The 17,787-nt window shown below is 32.1% G+C and overlaps 1 protein-coding gene across 7 annotated transcripts in view; it reads right to left on the bottom strand.

The window, feature by feature from the left end:
* LOC127735938 (inactive polypeptide N-acetylgalactosaminyltransferase-like protein 5) overlaps positions 1 to 9,151 on the bottom strand; it is a 55,450-nt gene extending 46,299 nt beyond the window's left edge. For 5 of the 7 annotated variants that reach the window (XM_052246387.1, XM_052246388.1, XM_052246384.1 and 2 more), the window contains exon 1: positions 6,987 to 7,153. The gene's annotated coding sequence lies outside the window, so the exon portion shown is untranslated. Of the gene's footprint in view, positions 1 to 6,986; positions 7,155 to 9,131 lie in introns of those variants that run through there. The other 2 variants (XM_052246383.1, XM_052246382.1) reach the window with 2 other exon arrangements.
* Between the last annotated feature and the right edge of the window lie 8,636 nt (positions 9,152 to 17,787).

Here is a 17,787-nt window from a genome sequence, read left to right as displayed (position 1 = left end):
CTCTAATTATAGAATAACTAATCGAAGAATTCAAATAGAGAAAAATATTCAACGAGTGACCGAACACATTAATTCACGAATGCGCGTAGCGCATGAGTTAATTATCAGTGTTGTTCGGTCACGAGTTGAATATTTTTCGATATTTGAATTCTTTGATTAGTTATTCTTTTTATTACATTGGCAAATGGCTTTTTTAATGAAATTAATGTAGAAAATGTAAGGAACTATATCTTTTTTCTACGCATTCACAATTTGTTTTGATCCGACGTTATCGACGTCTTGACAACGCCTATTGTTGTATGACGTCAGAGAGTGAAATAACCACGTTTATTTCACATGTGAAATTATCGGTTTTTATTTAACTGGGAAATCAATGTAATTCATTGCTACCAATGTAATAATAACGATTAACCACAAGCCCTACTGCCATGGCCAATATAAAAATCGGTCAGCTAAATTAATTTGTTCACCACTAGCCATATGACATACACCAGTAAATTTCATCACTGGTAAGAGGCCTTACAATTTTAATACAGGCAATGTAAAGTATAAGAAATTTGATTTAAGATTGATTTTCGGTCTAGAAAGTCAAGAAGCTTTTCAAAGACTGAATTTGCCCTGAAAAAAATGCCTCACAAAGCCATATAAACCAAAAGAAATTCCATGAATACTGATTTTCGGGTTTGTAAGGGAGAATTTTCCTCGTACTAGGAGACAATAGACCATATTGCTAATTGAATATCAGAACACTTGACCTGATAATCTGCTACACTTAAAGTATTGACGTCATACAACAATCACTTTTCCTTTGTGGCGTCAGACATTTTGTATTGTGGAGTAAAAAATTTACAGGAACCTTTGTGATGTCCAGAAATGACAGACAAATAGCGATAAGGTCTATCCAGTTTATCAGAAAGTTGAATGTGTTGTTCGCATCTTAATTGCACGGGTCTGAAGGGAACAAGTATTTGAAATTCTTTGTAGGGGTGGTGGGAGGGGGGGATTTATCTGACATAACATTCATTTTCACCTGTTACTAAAGAGGCTTACCTTAAAGTCTGATAATACTATGCTCATCTAGCAAGTTGGTTGATTTAATAGTTCATATCATTAAAACTGAGGGTCGAATCATATCACAAGGACCATACGTGTCATAATTCAGGGGCGGATCCAGCCATTTTTAAAAGGGGGGTTCTAACTATATGTGCCCATTCAAATGCATTGATCGTCAAAAAAAAGGGGGGGGGGGGTTCCAATGATTGTCAATGAGACAACTCTCGACCAGCCTGAGACCATATGTCATTGAAGTTAACAACTATAGGGTACCGTACGGTCTTCAACAATGAGCAAAACCTTTACTGCATTGTCATGTATGAATATTAAAGGGTGAATGTCACTATGAATACTATGTAAATGATGTTTAAGAAAGGAGCACATATTGATTTATCGATTTAAGATAGAATTTACTCTTATACATATACTTGAAGAAATTAATTTGCTACATGTTTTTATGGGTCAAGCTAGTCCTATATATATATATATAATCTTAAAGATTTTGATCACATGAAGATCCTTGTGATCGAACAGGATTGTACATGGCAAAATAGGCAAAGAGAGAATCGGGAGAAGTTTTGGATAAAAACACTGGGTGTCCTTCATCCAGATGGAATCAATAGAAAGAAATAATTAAATTTACAGTCTAATGTTTATATTATGATATTCAGGATTTTGGATTAAAATCAATCGACCAAAACTTACCTGTATTATTACTGATCTATGTTTACACCTTATACATTATATATCAGTATTGTTAAAACTTTTAACACTGAGGAAGGCCATTTGTTGAGCCGAAATATTTGCAATTATTGTATAATTTATATCATCTGTTCAGTTTTTCCATCTTTGTGCTGATATTCAACACTTTTTAGTGTTTTGTTTTCCATCTATTTATCGGTATTGTTACACAATCTTTTAGACTCATATATATATATATATATATATATATATATATTCCTTTGCGTCATCTTTTCATTATTTAGTGTTTTTAAAGGGGCATTAGCTGTCAAATTCATGTTCACCGATATGACTCAAATTCTCATATGTGATTTATAACATACTAAAACGTATATCCCAATTTAAAAAAAGTCTTAAATAAACAATTTGCAATGTATGAACTCGATAATATGTATCAGAATTTTGTGTGTATTTTAGTCTAGACGCCTCTAATTAACCATCGAGGTGACCTCCAAGACTGCCGACGGTCATGTTACCTGATATAAACATAAATACAGATATAAATAGATAGCAAACACGTGCAATTGGATTTTTCTTGGTCTGTTTGATTTCATATTGTAGGTTAAAAAAATATGTTAATCATCGTTTTTTCCTGCATAAGAATGAGTTTTTGTTGATTGAATCAGTCAACCAAATGGTTTACTTTTGTTTCACTTTTTGAGTTTCAATGTTGACATTCTTTTCCTTTTATTTGCTGAACATGCCTAGTTTATGCCTAATCAATCTCTAGCTTAGGGGTTTTATTGAAGGTCACATAAAAATGGATTTAATGAGGTCGAATTATTCACTTGCAAGTGAATAATTAATCAGCGATGTTTCTTAGCTTATTTTGACAAAATTTAACCAAACCGGCTGCTAAAAGCGAATTATCATTTCACTTTCATTAATGATTGAACAAAATAGAAAAGTATTTTTTCCATATCTCGTAGCTCATGCCCCTTTAAAGCTGATATTTTCATTTCTTACTTTTTTTTAATTTTGAAGCTCGTGACAGCTTGATTATAAAAGTTGAAAATAGAAAATACCAAAATGAATGAAAAAGAAAATACGAAAAAATTAAAGATGTGTAAATATCGCCACACAATGTTTGTGTTTTAGGACTAGGGTCAAGCAAAAAACGGAACATAAATTAAGATGTAAAATGAATCTACCCATGGGATTGCAATTTCAAGAATTATCTCAAAATAGGGTATATTTCTCCAAAACGAATGACATTGATGAAATTGCATCCTTGTTATACGCCCGTTTACGGGACGTATTATAGTATACCGTTGTCCGTCCGTCTGTCCGTTCGTCGTCAACATGTCCGACAATAACTCAAAAACGCTTTGACCAATTTGCATGAAACTTTAGTGAATTGTTTATATCTGTTAACGTGAGCTCCCTTTCGTTTTTTATAAATTTTAGATATTAACTTTCCAAGTTATGGGGTTTTATTTATTAAAAGGGGGATTTTCCAGTTTTTGGAAAAAAACTCAAAAACACTTTCACCAATTTGTAAGAAACTTTATTGAATTGTTTATATCTATTGACGTAAGCTCCATTTCGATTATTATAAATTTTAGATTTTACGTTTCCGAGTTATGGGATTTTATTCATAAAAAGGGGTGATTTACCAGTTTTCAGACAATATCTTTAAAGTGCTTTGAGGAGTCTTCATGAAACTTTGGTGACTTGTTTATATCTATCAAGATAACCCCCCTTTAGTTTTCATAAATTTCTGATATGACATTGAGAAGTTATTGAACTTTATTCTTTTAAAAAGCGACGGGCGTATCATGCGCTCATGGCTCAGCTGTTTATTTGATAGTGTATAGATCTGAGTGTTGTTCCATAATTTTAATTCGATTTAATTAGTGGTTCAGATGTTTTTTTTAATAGATTTATCTGTGAATACGCAGAAGCATCAGGCTTTGTATGGAAAACTTTGGTAAAGTGAAGTTTAAATTGAGGGTTTCTTCAAATGACCATGCATTTTCTTGGGGGTGGAAAAGGATGGGAGGGTGTAAGTAGTTTTTTATGCAACCACGAGTAGTTATTTTGAACGTTGGAAGGAAAGCAATATATTTTTAACACTATATTCTATATGAATATCTACTTTAAAAGAATGGTGATGTTACAACGAAAACTTATTGTTGACATTAATCTTTCATACAATGTATATTTGCAAGATTTTATATGAAGAATATAGACTCATTGATTGCTTGAGGCCAGTTTATATTTTACTGTGAATGAATAACTAAGGAGATGTGGTATAATCGCCCAAGAGACAAATATGAGCCCAAATTGTCGTGGATGAAAGACGTAAGCAACAGGAAACTCATTTTTAAGCAATTTCTTTAAACATTTATATAATATTGAGGGGGGGGGGGTATAAATAAATAGATAAATAAATAAATAAATAATCTTTATTTCAAGAGGATAAAGTTTTAGTACATTTACTATATTCTAAATTAGTTCGGATATCACCATACTTGAATAAATTATTACTATAACAGAGTCTTTGATGGAAAGGCTGAGAAGCAGCCAGTTGGGAAAGAACATTCCAATAGAAGTGTACCGGAGTACATTTGGCATCTTTGAACTCGTGTACCAACATAACTTGCCAATTGGAGATTTTTTTTTCTTTCAACAATTGATTTCAATTTGACTATGCTCAAGTCTCGATAAAGCAATGGACACCAATGCAATTACCGGATCGAGACCAAGCAAATACACAATAATAACCTATGTTCATTCATAGTGCAGTGTTTTTAAAACCCTTGAAATTCATATAGATATAGCAAAAGCTTCAAGGAACAAGCCGGACTACCATAAACTGATGGAAAGACAATACTTTTAATTGAATAAGCAATGTTTAAAAGTAGACAAAAAAAAAAACCAAAACATGAAAAATATAACTAGAAATTGAATAACAAGGTCCCTTCCGAAAATGTTGGTTTCAATTAGGTGCTCCAGATGAAACCACAAGTATTAAATAAATTATCAGCAAGATTTTCCCGTGAAACTTGGGACTCGGATCAGCGTCTCGACTCAAATCGTTGTCCTTTTTTTAATTCAGCTTCCACTGATGTCAACATCTCAAATCATGGTCCGAATAAACTTTATTATCAAATCGATATGCTTTCCAAATTCTATTGTGTCTGTGTATAGCAACTTCACCAAATAATCGGCATTTTTATTATCAATTGCTTTCCCTTCATTAATTTATATAGATCAACTGGTTAGTACAGTTTATTCATTATTTCAAAGCCTAAGTAGCGTACGTATCGCATGATTCTTGTAAACATATGTACTCTCTTCGGCGGTACATATACATGTACTAAAATATATACGTCCATCAATTTGAGACAGTGAGAAACAGGGCGAAGCTCCCCATAAGTTGTAGAGGTTTTGCAAGTTGAACAAAAAGAATCTATTAGGAAATAACGATAGCAGTTGTTTTATTTTATTTCATCATAATAATGTTAATAATGTCTTACGCTATTAAAGTTATACTACAGATCTATGAGTTGATTACTAGTACCAACATCAGTTTCAATGTTCAAATGAATATATAAATGTTCTCAAAACATTTACCACTTTTTTCAAATTGAATAATGGCAGTGAATTTCCTAGGTTTTAATCTTTATGAATTAAAAGGAGATGGATATGGGGTGTACTTTAATGACACAGCAAGACAATAATACAGCTGTGATCCACCAACAATCCATATCAGCTGACTTATAGAATCGAAAAATATTCCGGGTCTCAGTTAGCGATGTTTAGGGGTTCACATGGATAGTCAAACTGTCAAATAGTAACAAACCCCTGTGTTCACGTAGTGAATGTCAACACACAACGATGTTTAAATTTTAGACGTTACTGGTTATATATGAGGATTTTCAGAATGGGGTCTTGAAATATGCATTATTAATTCTTGTTATCCATAATTTGATTTCCTTTCTTTTATATTTTAACACCATCTTAAACCTCTATTCTTAAAAGTTTAAATTAATTTATTGGCATTTTTGTGTATTTTCTAAACCTCACCAAGTCCGAAATATAGGCTACTAGAAATTTTTCAAATTAATTTTGCTTGGGGTAGGATATAGACATATAGAAATTTGTCAGCTTTTATTGTGTCGATTTCTTTGACTCCGACATATTCGAATTACTAAAAACTACCGCAAAGGGGTAGTGATTTCCAATTAGGGGATGCTCGGAGATGTACATGTTTCCATAAGTCTTTTACTCTGACGTTAATACCCTTTGCGAGTACTCGCAAAAGGGTATAAACGTTAAGTAGGGTGTCTTTTGCATTTTTGGAAAATTGTTTAAAAGAATATAAAAAAAAGTTGTTTTTATTATTTTTATTATTATTTTGACGAGGCTTGTGTCTCGGCTGCCGCAACGTAAGCTACGCCAAGGCTTATAGTCTCACTTTTTCTTATAGCCCTTTCATAAATTAAATAGCAACAAGCTGTAGTCAAAAATAGGTCTCATATCTACATGTTCATTTGCAAAATCGAAGTCAGAATCATACACTGAAACCTAATCAAACTATCAGGATCCAGCTCCGCGCTACTTAAACTTGAGCGACTGGTTTCCGTAAATTGCTTCAAATAGTACCATGCAGTCCTTTATAAATAGAGTTTAAGAACGACAACTCTTAAGATAAATTAGGGTTGTTTCGATTGATGTGTTTGAGCTTTTAATTTTGTCATTTGATTCGGTACTTTCCGTTTTGAATTTTCCTCGGAGTTCAATATTTTTGTGATGCTACTTTTTTCTATTGTAATACCACAAAACTGTTCACGAAAAACGACGGTTTAACACCTGCATCACGGAGAACGTAATTAAAATTTAATTGAAAACGAGTCTCGAAAAATGCACTTATCACGAGTCACGGACAATAAATCAATGCAAAAACGAATCACAAGCAAAATACGTCGTCCCGAAGGACGAAAATAACCCATCAGCACCCTCAATATTTAACAAATTGTTTTATGTGGTTTTTGATGTCTTATTCTGTAATTTTGTTGACACATACTGTAATGTTGTCCTTCTTCAAGAAGACCCGAATTAATGATAAGTCTTATATATTTATATTAGAAATCAATAAATAGCTATGTTTTACAGTAATATATGTTCCGGGTATCCCTGCTTTTCCAATAATTGACTTTAATTGAATTAACCTTCCAAACACTTACCTCAACATCAATTATAATGGCTAAGCAATGCCTTTCTCTGTCAAATTCATTTAAATCTGTCATTTTGGATAGGAATCTACCCAGAAATGCATGTATTTTTTATTTGTATTGGTTTTGTTGATTGACTCCATCTTTTGGTATGCATGGATAATTTTTCAATGCATTCAGATTGTTTAAACAGGTAGAACTTTGTATCACTATGTGTTTATTCATAGTGGTTAGGTATACTTAACCAGGCGGAAATTTTTTCGTTTTAAATTACCAATTCATGTGAACAAAGATGTTTACAATATGAGAAGTTATTCATATTAACATTTAAATGAGATCGAAAAACGCCATTCAGTAAACATGAAAACGTGCTTCCCCCACATGTGTTAAAAATGCATTGACTGCAAAATTATTTTTCTCATCATAAATAATAGATAACATGTTTGAAAACATTTGTTAAAAATCATAACATTCAACATCCACGAATTCCCATCAATTAAATGCCATTAATATAATGACTATTTACTTATGCAAGAATAATAATACTCTTTGAGCTATGCGCTATTATTTATATGATTATATTTGGAACTGCTTACATCAATCCATGGATTGATGCAAACATTATTTATAAATAGCTTATATTACTGATACAAATATGATAATTTCTTATCAGAAGGAATCTATCTCTTTATAAACATAATTATGGATTATGTGATAAAATAATTGTAGGACATTAGACAAACTAATATGTTGAATATGATACCGTACATTAACAATGTATTTTTTAGAAACTGAATTACCAGAAAAGAATGGACATGTTCGCCAGAGAATCACCAGTTAATAGCTACTCAAAACAGTTGGATTTGAAAATTAAGGGATTTGTCATTTTTTTATGAGGAGCTCTTGGCAGAAAAGATGTATTTTTGCAAGTTTAAAGACCATGTAAAAGAACAAAAAAGGGGGACAAAATACTTTGATATAATTTAAATTTCAAGCAAATCTATCCTTCTTTTCTTCAAAGATCATATTTTCCTTAAAGGATGAATAAAATGCATTGATACTAATATATTATTTTTAGGTCGGCAAAACTATGAATCTGTATCTCTTCTGTCTACGCCGTAACGGTTGATTACAACGACTCCATCTACTCATTGTAGACAGAAGAGGTATAGTTTTGCAAAACTGACGCCCTGTAAAAAATAACTTACCTTTGAATTATGCAATCACGCAAGCCATATTTCCTATGAAGTTAAATAATACATCACATTACAAATGTGTTTTTTTTTATTATTCTCTTCAATAAAATAAATCGTATTCATGAATATTTGTAATTTCTGCATAATCTAGTGCTTATGTACAGTATTTACCCCTGTCGTGTGCCCTCTACCGTACATTAACAATGTATTTTTTATATAAAAAAAAATGACAGTAATTGTGTGAAGATGAGGAGGGAATCCGTGGACGTTGAGTTTCGCTTTATTCTAATTTTTTGCTTTAATATCTATAATGATCAAGAAATCAAATATAAAGCAATTGACGTTATAAAGATGGTTCTGCTTATAATAGAAGATATCAATCATTAAAACTATTGTGTCATTTATACTAAACTCTTCATAAATACCAGGATTAAAATTTTGTACGCAAGACGCACGTTTCGTCTACAAAAGACTCATCAGTAATATTATCTCTACATAAAAGTTCTCCATTATAAAAAGCCTGTGTCAGCTCTTATTTAGAAACTGAATTACCAGAAAAGAATGGACATGTTCGCCAGAGAATCACCAGTTAATAGCTACTCAAACCAGTTGGATTTGAAAATTAAGGGATTTGTCATTTTTTTATAAGGAGCTCTTGGCAGAAAAGATGTATTTTTGCAAGTTTAAAGACCATGTAAAAGAACAAAAAAGGGGGGACAAAATACTTTGATATAATTTAAACTTCAAGCAAAGCTATCCTTCTTTTCTTCAAAGATCATATTTTCCTTAAAGGATGAATAAAATGCATTGATAATAATATATTATTTTTAGGTCGGCAAAACTATGAATCCGTATCTCTCCTGTCTACGCCGTAACGGTTGATTACAACGACTCCATCTACTCATTGTAGACAGAAGAGGTATAGTTTTGCAAAACTGACGCCCTGTAAAAAATAACTTACCTTTGAATTATGCAATCACGCAAGCCATATTTCCTAGGAAGTTAAATAATACATCACATTACAAATGTGTCTTTTTTATTATTCTCTTCAATAAAATAAATCGTATTCATGAATATTTGTAATTTCTGCATAATCTAGTGCTTATGTACAGTATTTACCCCTGTCGTGTGCCCTCTACGGATTATGTTCAGTGTAGCAAAAAATCCTGCTATAATAATATTCTTACATTAACATATCTCAATGTTCAGTTTAATACGATTAGTAACAGAAGGTTTACCTCTTTTACTCTCTTCCTAGAGAAAAAAAAACCAAATCTATATATAACGAATTAATTATTTATTGTACAAGTATATATTTTAGTTTCATTGAATAAAGTTTGGCAATCTAATATATGACGATACTGATTTTCATTTTTTTTATTTGTTTTTGGAATTCCAAATATTTTGGCCTCGACCATCACTGAATAGGCATTAATTGTCTAAATGCCTAAATCTGGTGCAGAAAAAAAATTGGTACTGTTAATGTTGTTACTTCCACAGGGTCGATGCCTCTGCTGGTGGACAGTTAGTCCCCGAGGGTATCTAAGCTCTGATTCCTTGCCAGGCTATAGCTATACTGTTTGTCCTTTTTGGTTTATAAGCTCTTAATTTTGTATTTTTAAAGTTTTAAGAATTTCAAATATTCTAGCCCTGAGCATCACTGAAGCGACATTAATTGTCAAAAATCGCATCTGGTGGTAGAAAAATGGTGCCGTTATCGTTATAACTACCACTGGGTGGGGATAAATATGTTGTTAAACTACTTGTAAGCACTAATTGTGTTAACATGCCTAACTTCTTTTTTGGATGCAAAGATGGTTTTGCTATTCTACATTCAACACACTTTTAAGAAAATATAAAGAACATTCAACGTATAACATTCAATTATCAACCAATAAATATCAAGTCGACTACAACGTTCAAATGAGGAGAATGTGTTAAGGGACAATTAAAAAAAACATGTGACCTATAATTGCTTTTATCTTCGTCATTTGGACTCTGGTTGATAGTTGTCTCATTGGCAATCATAACACATTTTCTTATTTTTATATGTATCGCAGAAAGACGGACATCATCATGTCTAAAAGGGAAAAAATGACACGATAGACAACCATTCACAAAAACACTGCACGGAAAAGCAAGGATTGAGCAACGTGCACCTCCTAAAAAACAAACCCTTCGGTGGTCTGGGGACGGATAAGCAGCTCTTTCTCCACTTGTTTTTTTGTGTTTTACATTGCAGGCTATCTTCTTATTTCTATATTGACACATTTTGACGTCACAAACGAAGAAAAGAAGACACGATTGGGCCACGACAAATTATATCATATAATATTCTGTAATAAAATTTGACATTACATTTCATCCTTCAGCATTCAATTTTCAATCACCACTCAACATACAATTTGCACCATTCAACTACATCTTCAACATTTGATTTTCGATATCAACGTTCGGTTTTCAATATCAAAAGGATACTATATATTTAGATGATCATCCAAAGTACAATAATTATTTGAACGTTCTTATGGTTTGTTCGATGCCGCATATGATGAATGTTTCACTTATTCATCAGAATTGTGTTATTTCAAGATCAAAATACAGTTATAAAAAGAGGCAAAAGACACCAAGGGGACATTCAAGACGCAAGCCCAAGAGAAACTGACAAAACAATGGCAAAAACTTGTCTACAAAACACTGAAAAAACTAAAGACTGCTCAACACGAACTTCAACAAAACGAGGGTGATCTCAAGTGTTCAAGTCTGTTTTATGTTCATGTGGAATATCAACCAAAGATAGATAAAAAATAAAAGTTGTGATATGATTGCCTATGAGACAACTCTCCACCAGAGACCAAATGAAATATAAGTTAACTTCTAAAGGTCACCGTACGGTTCATTTAATCTATTGGAGACTCATATTATATAATATAAGTCTTTTACAAACAACATTGTGTTGCTGGATTTGTAATCGAATTCCTAAATGAAAATTGAAAACACATTGATATTTTTTTGTTATTTGATCAGATGTATAAACGTTTTGTAAATTTAAAACTTACATTTGTTAAAAAGTACCTTTAGCCATAACATTTTCATCCAAAATTTTATATTCAAAAACCATTTTTTTTTTTAATTTTATCTTAAAAGTTATTTTACCTCTCTTTAAAACTTCATATATTTGATTCCCTACGTTTTCTAAATTTTACCTAAATACGGACGCTATATAAAAGAAGTGATCATAATCTTCTTCTTGTGTACAAAAGTTACAAAAATTGTTGTTTGCAATTTTCTACCTGATAAAAGTTTCTTTGTAGGTAGAATATGTTGTAGTAATTTACACCTAAAAGTTTTAAGTTTAGTTTCTTTCAAATATTTTAATATTCATATAAATTGTTTTATTATGACATATCATCTATATTGAGCATACGCAACCATTTTATTGGTCCTAGAGCCGTTTTTTTTTTACTTACACAAATTTAGTTTCATAACAACCTTTATTTTATAGGCAAACCTTTCCATAGAATTGGCTTATTTTTATATTATCTGTAATGTTAATAAAATTTTCTGACTTTAAGACTGCTACCAAATCTTTTGATGTTGATTTCTTTACTAAATTGATTTCAGCTAGCCAGTTTGATTTATTTTTCCCTTTATTTTAATAAACACAGCCTTTTTCGTTTATATCATCGTTTATATAAAAAATCCTTTTCTTTTTAATTATTGCTTAATTATTTTCAAATTTAATCAATGTATTGTTCCATAATATTTGTTTTCTACCAAATAAGATTACAAAGTTCCACATTGCAAATTTTCCATTTAATGTAGCAAATCTCAGCAGCATTTGCATTTGGAAGAAATTCCAATTTTTCTATAGGTTGATCGTTATTCCAGTGCTTTTGCTTCCAATCATGATTTTCTAGATAGATGATTGATGCTTACAATGAATCTAGGGTAATTTGTAAGTTATTTCTTCGAACGTTTAACGAACGTCATCATGATTTGCTATATATTTGAAAATATGATGCATATTTCGCACCCATTTGAGGGGAAAAAAACGAACCTGGTGACACGTTTTTGTCTTTGCATTTTTTGATTCAGCATATAAATATCTTCATGCGAAAATAAACATTCTATACCGAGAGTCCTTAATGGGGTTTATCACCTTAAGCGACTAACTACCTGATGTTTGTATGTAACCAGTGCTATGACGCAGAACCAGAATTACCGTGGACCTTTCCGAAGTATCCAGTTCACGCCCAACATGTGATGAGTTCATGTTCATAATCATTTGTTTGTAATGAAGAAGTTTGTGAATTGTTGTCAACGTCTTTTCTTTTTGTTCATTGCTACTCTTTCATTTTCCAGTTTTATTACCCTTCTTACCTTCTTAGTTTTGTCTTACCATTCGATTTCAATAGGAAATTGTTGATTCTAAAAAATTCGCTTTAGATTTCAAGCATCCAATTTGGTATTTAATTTTAACCCGTTGTTTCTCGAGAGCAGCTAAATATTTGTATATTCTACTTATTTATTGCAGCACTTTAATGTTGAACTGGTGTTTAAATACATTGTGTCAATACGTGGACATTTTGCAATGTATTCACATGTAGTTAAGTGTTTTTGGTTTTTGTTTTTTTTTGACAATTTCAAATAATTATTTAGTAGTCTGACAGTCATGTTGCCTGTATTAACATCAGTATGCATATGTTGGTAAAAAATTTGATTTCCATATTTAAACGTTATTTGTCTCATCTTAATCTGTATTACCCTTACTGGAGTTCATGTAGAAATATTTGAGTATACATTTGTATATAGTAAATATTGGTTATTTTTCCTAAAGAAGATAGGTGTTGAGAGACTATCAATTTAAACAAGACCACACTTTAGTCGATTTGCAGGTTGAAGCATGATCAACATTCTTAATTTTGTATGACCATCACATTTTATCATATAATGAATTGTAGAATAACCGTCGCAAGTATATGTAGTGGGTCACGCCATCATACTTTGTCGAGAAGCATCGCATTTTAGCGAGTCACATCATGACACTTTCACGATAATCATCACACTATCTCTTACCGTCTATCAACAATATTTAAATCATCGCACTATCGTAATTAATGCCATCACCTTTTATCAACAACCATCGTACTTTTAGCTACATCATCGCACTTTAGAGTACCATCACAATTTAGAGTTCTACTAGAAAACACCCGCGACATCGCGGATCCGTTACTAAAGTACCTACGCCTTATTTTAAGCCTGGATTTTTAGTATTCGTATTGTCATCTGATAAAGTCGTGCTGATTATAAGGTGCATAGTTTTTCTCTGGTATCAAAATCTTTTCGTTTGAACCCGTCCTGGTTTTCTTACTTCAACCGGAAAATTCATGTGACAAAGATTGAATTTAGTAGTATTAATCCCTGTATAATGACGAAGTTCATGACCTCGTTATTTTAGTATTATAGTTTTCGCGGGCAGTACGACGACTGAGCATGCGCGAAAGCGTATAAGACACGGATCGATAACGGTCTGCGATTTGGATATTTTCAAAAAAATTGGCGTTTTCTGTGGAAAAAAGATTGTTTCAAAGACAAATTTAGGAAGTAGAAAACACTACATCTATACGTCATATCACAAATATTTCCGACTTTGTATGGTTTCAGAGGAGTTGCGGCTCAATGAAATCGGTCACTTCATATAGAAGAATAGATATATTGTTGAATAACAAAGATATGTCTATCATCATCAGCTTTTGATTTGTCATGAGTAGCGTGATGTATGCCTTGTGAAATCCAGAAATACTCTTTCCTATCACCGAGAGTTTTGGTAGAGTACGTGTAGCCCAAACGTTTATTCTTATTTTTATTTCAGTATTTATTTATTTAGATATGCAATTGTTTGTTCTTTTAATGATTTGGCGTCGAACCTTTAAGGTCATCGCACTATTTCTACTTTAATATTAATTTGTTCTTTTATTGTCACTTATATATATATATATATATATATATATATATATATATATATATATATATATATATATATATATATAAACAAGTCTAAATTGAAAACAACGTTCAAACCTATGATTGCGTTGGATAAAAACCGCAATTTTTATACGTGTGCATGCAAAACAATTTTCTTGGTAGAGGGGTCTAAATACAGCACAAACAACATTTTCCAAAAGACCAAAAAGTGAAAAAGTATATTTTAACAAAACGCATTTGACTAGCAGGTCGAACAACGGATGTTCTTAAACCCTGCTGACTGCCATGGCGATTGCCAAATAAACGGATCACAGATGTAACAAAATGGATCTTAATTTTAATCTAATACCAAATAGAAAACAAAAAACTTGCGGAAAAGATGGTATACCGCAAAAATGAGGTGTAAAAATGTGTACACCATATCCGGATTTCGACAATTAATGTCTCTTCAGTGATGTTAGGAATCGAAACGGTATTTGGAAGGCCATATATTTTACCTCAATTTGGGATTGACTCTTGAATTTTGAAGAGTCTAAATAGGATGAACGGATCATATAAACCCGAAGGCAAATATAATACAAGCCCAAACGAAAAAATATATAAACAAGTCTAAATTGAAAACAACGTTCAAACCTATGATTGCGTTTGATAAAAACCGCAATTTTTATACGTGTGCATGCAAAACAAATTTCTTGGTAGAGGGGTCTAAATACAGCACAAACAACATTTTCCAAAAGACCAAAAAGTGAAAAAATATATTTTAACAAAACGCATTTGACTAGCAGGTCGAACAACGGATGTTCTTAAACCCTGCTGACTGCCATGGCGATTGCCAAATAAACGGATCACAGATGTAACAAAATGGATCTTAATTTTAATCTTATACCAAATAGAAAACAAAAAACTTGCGGAAAAGATGGTATACCGCAAAAATGAGGTGCAAAAATTTGTACACCATATCCGGATTTCGACAATTAATGTCTCGTCAGTGATGTTAGGAATCGAAACGGTATTTGGAAGGCCATATAATTTACCTCAATTTGGGATTGACTCTTCAATTTTGAAGAGTCGAAATAGGATGAACGGATCATATAAACCCGAAGGCAAATATAATACAAGCCCAAACGAAAAAATATAAACAAGTCTAAATTGAAAACAACGTTCAAACCTATGATTGCGTTATATATATATATATATATATATATATATATATATATATATATGTTCATACATGCATATCCATTGTTTTACCATACCATCATATTTATGTGAGGGGCCTCGGTGGCCGAGTGGTTTAAGTAGTTACTACTGTAATCACTAGCCAGTCAACACTGAGGTTGTGAGTTCGAACCCCGCTCGTGCGGGTGCACTCGACTCCAATCTTAACTGACTAGGATTGTCAGTTTTCCTAACGAAGGTCGGTGGTTTTCTCCGGGCACTCCGGCTTCCTCCACCAATAAAAACTGGCCGCCACGAAATAGCCCAAAAGCGGTGCTTAAAAGTGGCGTTAAAACACCAAAAATCAATCAATCAAATCATATTCATGTGCAAACGAGATCACCTAAATTGATAAGTTAATAAATTAACTCTGAACTTTTCAATGTTAAAACATTATTAAAACCTAGTTTTAAACAAAATCCAACTATAATGTACTTCTGAAACTCAAGTTTTGGGAAGGTTTACATTTCATCCATATATTATACCAAGTATTACAAAATATTTTTTATAATAAATACCGTAACTGTTGGGGTTCGGACCCGAACAACATGTTTGAATTAAAACGTGATAATCATGTATTATGAATTTGCATTTAGACGGCAAATTATCTAAAAAATAAAGACTTTATAAATGTTTCAACAGACTGGGATAACTAACAATTTGCCTTTCATGTATTTTATCAAATTCCATCCTCATTTCTACAGCAAACGTAATATAGATAAAATAGAAAGGAAACAATAAAGCGCTTTCAGTTTTAACTATGATGACTAGAGAAGCTCATATAAAAAGTAAAATAACAAAAATACCGAACTCCAAGTAAAATAAAAATGGAAAGTCCCTTATCAAATGGCAAAACACAAAGCTCAAACTCATCAAACGAATGGAAAACAACTGTCATAATCCTGACTTGGTACAGGCATTTTCTTGTGTAGCAAATGGTGGATTAACCTGGTTTTATATCTAGCTAAAGCTCTTACTTGTATGACAGTCGCATATAATTCCATCATATTGACAACAATGTGTGAACAAAACAAACAGACATAATAATAAGACTTCTTTTGAAATTTGGTGGATAGTTGTTTCATGGGCAATTATACCACATCTTCTCATTTTTATGATAATAGGTAAAAATGTCAAAAATTGGGGTACAGCAGTCAACCTTGTGTTATAATCTTAATCACTATAAAAACAAACAACTATGTCAACAAAGAAAAACAAAATGCCATATAGACAAAGCACATAAGCAAATATGAAAGACAAGAATACAGAAAATGACCATAGCACAATAACACAATAGCGGGATGTATAAATACTGAGCCACGCCAAAAGGATATTACAAAAAATGGACTAAATAGTAAATGTTAATAATATACAAAGACGAATAAAAGTACACGATAACACGTAATCAATATGATAAACAATTTCAGTACTTAGAATCTACACTTCAAGACCATCATGTATTATTTGTGAAGTTGATACGGAATATTTATCAACAAGGTCTTGATATCTTCCGATGCACTTTTTTTAGAAAAAAGACGAGACATTCTTTGGCATAACCCTTGTTCATCAACTTTCTCCTCAGACAGTGGTGGCGTTTTATGAAGTCTGAGTAGCAGCTGCACGCTCTTGAATACCGAATGCGTTGGGAAATGTATATCCAATATGCAGGTGAAGTTTATATATTACTGCTAATTAAGGTGGGGGAAATTGATAATTTCAAAATTAAAATCGTCCCGTTTGTCATAGATTCTGGTACTGGAATGACCGCTTATGTCAAATTTGAGGTATAAGTCTAAAACTGAGGCGGAGGAAGCCGTGTCTGTTGTTTCTTCATTTCTAGTCCTATTATTGGAACCCAATCAGAAAAGTTTGAATTGTTAATGGAAAGAACATCATCAATATATCTGAATGTAAAATTAGATGATCTGACTTCTTTGATCTTCTTGTTTTTGACAAGTGTTTGAAGGAACTCCGACTCATATGAAAATAAGAAGAGGTCGGCAAGGAGAGGCGCACAGTTCGTTCCCATAGGTTATTATTAAAATCGAAAATGCATACACTGAAAGTTAAACATCGTCTCAGAAGAATTAAGTACATAAAATTATTTAGGTATGGCTTGAATTCATTCGTATTAACTGGTGTTTAAGGGGGTACAGAAGGGAGTTAACTCTTAAAAAAACAGTTGAACGTTTTAATCACATACTCTTAGTACAGAGAAATCAAGCTTCTCAATGATCAATTGGTGATTTCCAAACTGCTATATATCCAGTAAAATTATTCCTGTAAATTGTGTGGTTCAATTTCCTTGAATTTTTTATATTTTTGTCAATAGGTCAAAGTAAATATTTTGTCAACATTTTATGAAAATTAAGCGAGTCAAATCTATTTTACTCAAAGTGTTGGGGACCCCT

The sequence above is a fragment of the Mytilus californianus genome, unplaced genomic scaffold (genome assembly GCF_021869535.1).
Source record: "Mytilus californianus isolate M0D057914Y unplaced genomic scaffold, xbMytCali1.0.p SCAF_3, whole genome shotgun sequence".
In the NCBI taxonomy this organism is placed as follows: Eukaryota; Metazoa; Mollusca; class Bivalvia; order Mytilida; family Mytilidae; genus Mytilus; species Mytilus californianus.
The sequence above is the reverse complement of the archived record's forward strand: the minus strand, read 5'-3'. Positions and strand labels throughout refer to the sequence as shown.